The following is a 6,505-nucleotide window of genomic DNA, read 5'->3' as shown; positions in this document are numbered from 1 at the left end:
ACCGAACGTACGACACCTCCGCGATCTGCACACGTTCAGCTTGGTGACGTCCCTCATACTCTTGATCCAGCTGAGGCCGAGGGAGAGTTTCGTCTGCACGACGGCATGATGACGGTGATGATGAAGTTACCGACGCAGGGCTTCGCCTAAGCACTACAACGATATGACCAAGGTGGAAATCTGTGGAGGGGGGCACCGCACACGGTTAAGACAACTGTCAACTTGTGTGTCTATGGGGTTCCCCCTTCCCCCGTATATAAAGGAGTGGAGGAGGGGAGGGCCGGCCCTGTCTATGGCGCGCCCCAAGGGGGATTCCTACTCCTAGTAGGAGTAGGTTTCCCCCTTCCCTAGTTGGAGTAGGAGAAGAAGGAAGAGGGAGAAGGAGAGAAGGAAAGGCCCCCCCAATTCGGATTGGGCTTGGGGGGCGCGCGCTACCCACTTGGCCGCCTCCTCCTCTCTCCCACAATGGCCCATTAAGGCCCATTAACTCCCCGGGGGTTCCGGTAACCCCCCCCGGGTACTCCGGAAAATGCCTGAATTCATCCGAAACCTTTCCGGTGTCCAAACACATAGCCTTCCAATATATCAATCTTTATGTCTCGACCATTTCGAGACTCCTCGTCATATCCGTGATCACATCCGGGACTCCGAACTACCTTTGGTACATAAAAACACATAAACTCATAATACCGATCGTCATCGAACGTTAAGCGTGTGGACCCTACGGGTTCGAGAACTATGTAGACATGACCGAGACTCATCTCCGGTCAACAACCAATAGCGGAACCTGGATGCTCATATTGGTTCCTACATATTCTAGAAAGATCTTTATCGGTTAAACCGCATAACAACATACGTTGTTCCCTTTGTCATCGGTATGTTACTTGCCCGAGATTCGATCGTCGGTATCATCATACCTAGTTCAATCTCGTTACCGACAAGTCTCTTTACTCATTCCGTACTGCATCATCCCGCAACTAACTCATTAGTCACGTTGCTTGCAAGGCTTATAGTGATGTGCATTACCGAGAGGGCCCAGAGATACCTCTCCGACAATCGGAGTGACAAATCCTAATCTCGATCTATGCCAACTCAACAAACACCATCAGAGACACCTGTCGAGCATCTTTATAATCACCCAGTTACATTGTGACGTTTGATAGCACACTAAGTGTTCCTCCTGTATTCGGGAGTTGCATAATCTCATAGTCATAGGAACATGTATAAGTCATGAAGAAAGCAATAGCAACAAACTAAACGATCATCATGCTAAGCTAACGGATGGGTCTTGTCAATCACATCATTCTCTAATGATGTGGTCCCGTTAACGAAATGACAACTCATGTCTATGGCCCGGAAACTTAACCATCTTTGATTAACGAGCTAGTCAAGTAGAGGCATAATAGTGACACTCTGTTTGTCTATGTATTCACACATGTACTAAGTTTCCGGTTAATACAATTCTAGCATGAATAATAAACATTTATCATGATATAAGGAAATATAAATAACAACTTTATTATTTTCTCTAGGGCATATTTCCTTCAAAAGCACTAGCATGAATTTTAGGCATTGTGGCCTAAAACAACGATGATATTTCTATTTACCATCCTACGAGAATGTAAAGTGCAGTAAGGACTTATAGTCAGATATGCATCTGAAACTGCCTTATCACAAATCTCAATTTGATGTTGATTTATAGACATTAGAAGTATAAGCCTCAACGGACTTGAAGTCCTGACAATGAATGAATAATCATTCATGTGATGCTTGTAACAATATATCTCACCTCGATGAAGGCTCAAAGGGAAAATGGATATTCATCCTCCATTACATACTCAGTTTGAGAACCGAGTCATTGCGATGTCACATAAATGCAAATATGCATATTCTTAGCTATTTATAAATAGCCATGGCATTTTCTGCAAGTGGAGTTTCTGTGGCAACAAGGCTCCAGGTCGACAAAATCTTTAATGTCCATGACCCATCTTAAATAGTTACTCCCACCAAATGTCATCTCATCGCATTCCCTTTCTAAAAAGGTCAGCCATATGTTGCATGAAATTCTCATGCATTAATTTACCTTCAGTAAATTAAGTAGGATGAAAATGCTATGGCTAAGCATAATCATGGTGATGGTGATTCTTAGTGACCCATAGGGCAAGTCTTCCAGAAGAACACCATAGTGTGGGTGCAGATCTTCCAATTAAAGGTAGTCACCTCAAAAGGGACAAACCTTTAATTTCCTTAAAACACATAGAGGTAGTCGACCACCTAGTGGTGCCTCACTCTTATGGAAAGTTCTCATTGATCATAGCCTCCACAACCTTATGTTATTTATAACACATGAAGGTAAACACCATAAAATGGCATGAACCTCTCAATTATGCATGAAACTTAATTCATAGCTATGATGGCAAGTGTTCTGCATAATTCTCTTCATAGCATAATATGCAACATAGTCACCAATGCCTTGGATTCATCTCCTGATGGAGTATGTGACACTATAGTCACAACCAATGACAAATGCTATGAAGTTTCCAAGTATTTGGAAAAACATCATGGAGGTAGTCACCGCGATGTAGGCCTCATAATGGCTATGTCATAAGTTTTGTGCCTACATTTTGCTTTTAAAACACAGAGATAATCACTAAGCAGTGTCGATCTCACTCTTATGGAGTTTCTCACAACCTTGTGTTAATTAAAAACACGTTGAAGGTAATCACCACATGGTAGTGTAGATCTCGCAGTTGTGAACAAAATTAATTCGTCGCCATAATGCAACCCATAAATCGTGTGCAAAACTGAAGGTAGTCATTATGTGCGAATGACATAATATAGACCTCACAATAACATTAGATAATCTGCAATTAAGTAGTAGATACCATTTGTCAATTCCTTGTGACAAATGTAAATTTGACATAGTCAGGTGGTGTCATACACTTCACTACCTTATGTTTCCCAAAATTTGCAAGCAAGTTTCATATTCTATGTGAATAATGAAATTAACTTATTGCTTTGCAACCATATTACTCATGTAATACAAATAAATGCAGAAGTATAAACATACATGTGCAACATATCCTATATACCTAAGAGATCCATCCCCACTAACCTATTTATCTAAACATGCAGCCTATCCCCGTCATCAACCATGCCATCCCAGTAAAAACCGTTCCCACGTCATCACTTGCCCGATTAGATTTCTCTGACCTGGGTCGGGCGAAGACTACAACTTTTGCACCCGAACGGGCTGACACCCAGCCTTGGGTTGTTCTCTGGGTTGGAGGCCCATGTGTGTTAGCTACGACCGACGGACTGAACCTCAAGAAAATAAAAGATAGCCCATGTAACTATCGTACTAGGTACCCCTATAAAAACTATCGTACTAGGTTTTTCACGATTCATCTTCCTCGCTGCCGCTTTCGCTCTCCCGGACAAGAATGCGCATGAAACGTAAGTATTCAATCACCCCTCATTACTTCCACCTCGCCCGGTCCCCTTTCTCGCTGAGCTCTTCTGATGGCCCCATGGCTACCGCCTATATAAGACAATCAGGATGCATTGGTTGGACACTATTAGATCACAGGCTGAGCAAATACAAGATGTGCCGCTGCCGGCTTGTAGAAGACGCTAGATTAGGGATGGCTTGCGGCCAAAACAGGGAGAGCTTGCTGTTCACGATGGTGCCGCTACTCACGGTAGCGAAAGGAAATCGGCGGCGCTGGTGGTGGTGGTGGTGACAGGGGATCGGCCGTGTTTCTGCACTGGGCGGAGAGGATCACCGATGCCGCTGCTCACGACTGTGAAGGGAGATCGACGACGTTGTTTCCCACGGAGGCGACGGAAGATCTCATCACATCATGATCACCAAAGGACCTCTGCTCTGAACATACATCTTCCTTCGAAATCCCTCTGTTGTCATGTTTTCATGTCAAGTGTGCTTGGGTATCATCTAAAATATCACATATCACAGGACTGATAAGCTTTTTTCCCTTGGTTATAGTTTTAACGTGACAGTTCTGCATTGCTATGCTATACACGAGAAATTTCTTTACATGCTTGGTTGTTTTCTTCGTATGCATCAGAATTGATTGGTTTCATTCTTGGTTTGTTGTACGGATGTGTAGAAATCATGACTCTCCTGCTGTTCACGGAATAGGTTTCTGCCATCACTATGGGTAACAAGGAAATGCATATCAACCGTTTGTACTGTATTTATTTATGTATATCAATAATCAGTTCAAGCCGTATTTATTGATCTCATGTTATATTCCCCTTCCTTTCTTACAAATCTTCCTTCTCCATGCAACAGTTGCAGCCGCCCCATTGCTTATCTGGAGTTGCAGCCAGGGGTCTACGCTAGCAATGTAAAAGATTTTATTCAGATTAAGCAATAAGTGTGTTAAATGTTCATCTATTCCCATTAACCTTTCATCATTCTCCCTCTGTTACTTTTTGCAATTTTCTTCCAGTGACATGCTTTCGAGTTGAGAAACCTATTAACTACCCTGCTCAGACCCTAGGAACAAGTTAGTAGGATTCTCAAAGTTGTGGCATTATTAAAAGCTTAAACTAATATTGGTCATATGCTCAGCTCGGGGCGATTCCTTATGAATAGTACGACATTAACATTTTATATTTTTCAAGTTGGATAAAATTGTTGGTGCAATATGCGTATGTTGCTTTACTTTGTTGTGCACCAGTGAATTGCCAATGTGCTTTTTATACCTCCTGACACCACCCGGTACTGCTACGATTATTTGAATGCCCTCTCAGTAGTAACTATTTTTTGGCTCAATAGTCTTTTAGGGGTTTGGCTCAATATTCATTGATGGTCAGCAAATCCTCATTTGTTAAGTTTGTATTCTTCTATAATTTCGTTCTCAGGATTTAATTGTGGCTACGTTTATAGCAGGAACATTTCATACCTTACATGTACTCTTTTTGTTTGGTGTAGATCAATTAGCATATGTTTCCTATGATGCTACCCAATAAACTACTGTCGCATTGGCCCAATGTTCAAGCCCCTATGATGAGAGCCATGTAACAAGGATTTTCAACTTCCAATGAAAGCTAACAATGTGAAGCAATGGAGGATTATGTCTAATAAACAAGCAAAGGTGGAAGAAATCAAATCCAGATTCGACTTACTTTTAAATCGACCCGCTCGATTTCACTCAATTCTTTGTAAATACATGGTGTGTCCTCTTCTTGAAGTATAAATTGATGAGTTGTAATCATGTTATGTCGAGGATGAATGAGTGTCATATATCTATTCCATTATCCAAACACAATAGATTGTGAACGAGTGAAGTTTCTTTACATGGAAGTAATGCAACTTTGTTCACATTTTTGCACTATTTGCCAATTTTCTGTTTGGCAACAAACATTGTATTTCCTGATAAATACAACATATATCACTTCCATGAAATAAGTTAATAGCTAATGAGTTTCCAAGGCAAGCAAAAAGTTTTCATGGTATAATAAATACAATTTTTACATCAATTTGTAAGTTGGTTCCCGCCGCAACGCGCGGGGAATCATCTAATATTTATGAGGACTTGGGGCCTCAAATGATCATTTTGCATGATGTAAAATGATGCATAATCAATTATTATGCAATCCAGCAAGTCTATCATGTATATTTGCTCTGAAGCCACGGTACCAGTGTGGACGGCATCAAGCGCCGCTGAGGAAGAACTGTGCCACGGCTGTTCATGCATCCTCGACGAGGCTATCGCCAGTTTGATGTCGCCGAGCGCCGGAGCGCCATAGTGGCCTTTGTTGTTGGCTTCGGTCCGTCTGTTGGTTTTTGTTCTCAAACAGAATTGATTAGCATATTTGTTTAATCAAAACGAGAACAAATGAATGAGACATGTATTCATCCATCAGGATCGATTCCCCTGATCTTTCTTAGAGAGAGGTTTGGCATCCATGCAGCCAATCGCTCCTGGATAGCGTGGTTGCTGTTTAGCGTCGCCTAGCACCGGCCTGTCATCGCCGATGCCACATGGAGAGTCGCGCTAGGCCGCTGCTTCGTCTCAAGCGGAAGTGCGCGTCAAGATTCGCCTGGTCGATGGGGAGCCGTCGTCTCGCCTTGCGCCTCCACGGTGTGCCGCCGCCGTTCCGCAAGTAGCCGTGGCCGAATGCCACCACGCGAGAGATCGATCCTAGGAAGGGCCTTATCCTGTTGCAATTAGATCAATTCTTTTGGTGCTTGCATGATGGCCACGGAGAGAATGTGCAATTCCTAATCCCGTGCGTGTGCGTGCATGAGTGTTAGCTATTGGTAACCGCCGCTGGCCGCAAAGGGCCTGTGCATGGACGAGGCCCCGCTCATTTCGTGCGCCGTGCTCCTCGTCAAGCAACTCGCCGGATCCGATGACCGTGCGCGCCAGGGACAACAACGTCGGGCCTCAGGCGTCACGTTGCCTCCGCGAACGCCCGTGGGGAAACTGCCATCAAGACCGATCGGTTTCTAGATACATGATCCCTGATTGAA

The 6,505-nt window shown here is 43.4% G+C and overlaps 1 long non-coding RNA gene across 1 annotated transcript; it reads left to right on the top strand.

Moving 5' to 3' along the window:
• Nucleotides 1-4,307: 4,307 nt before the first annotated feature.
• Nucleotides 4,308-5,336, top strand: LOC123100052 (uncharacterized). The gene is made up of 2 exons (XR_006448338.1): nt 4,308-4,370; nt 4,961-5,336. It is a non-coding gene; the product is annotated as an uncharacterized lncRNA (long non-coding RNA).
• Nucleotides 5,337-6,505: the final 1,169 nt, after the last annotated feature.

Source organism: Triticum aestivum, chromosome 4D (genome assembly GCF_018294505.1).
Source record: "Triticum aestivum cultivar Chinese Spring chromosome 4D, IWGSC CS RefSeq v2.1, whole genome shotgun sequence".
In the NCBI taxonomy this organism is placed as follows: domain Eukaryota; kingdom Viridiplantae; phylum Streptophyta; class Magnoliopsida; order Poales; family Poaceae; genus Triticum; species Triticum aestivum.
This window is presented reverse-complemented; position numbering and strand designations above follow the sequence as displayed.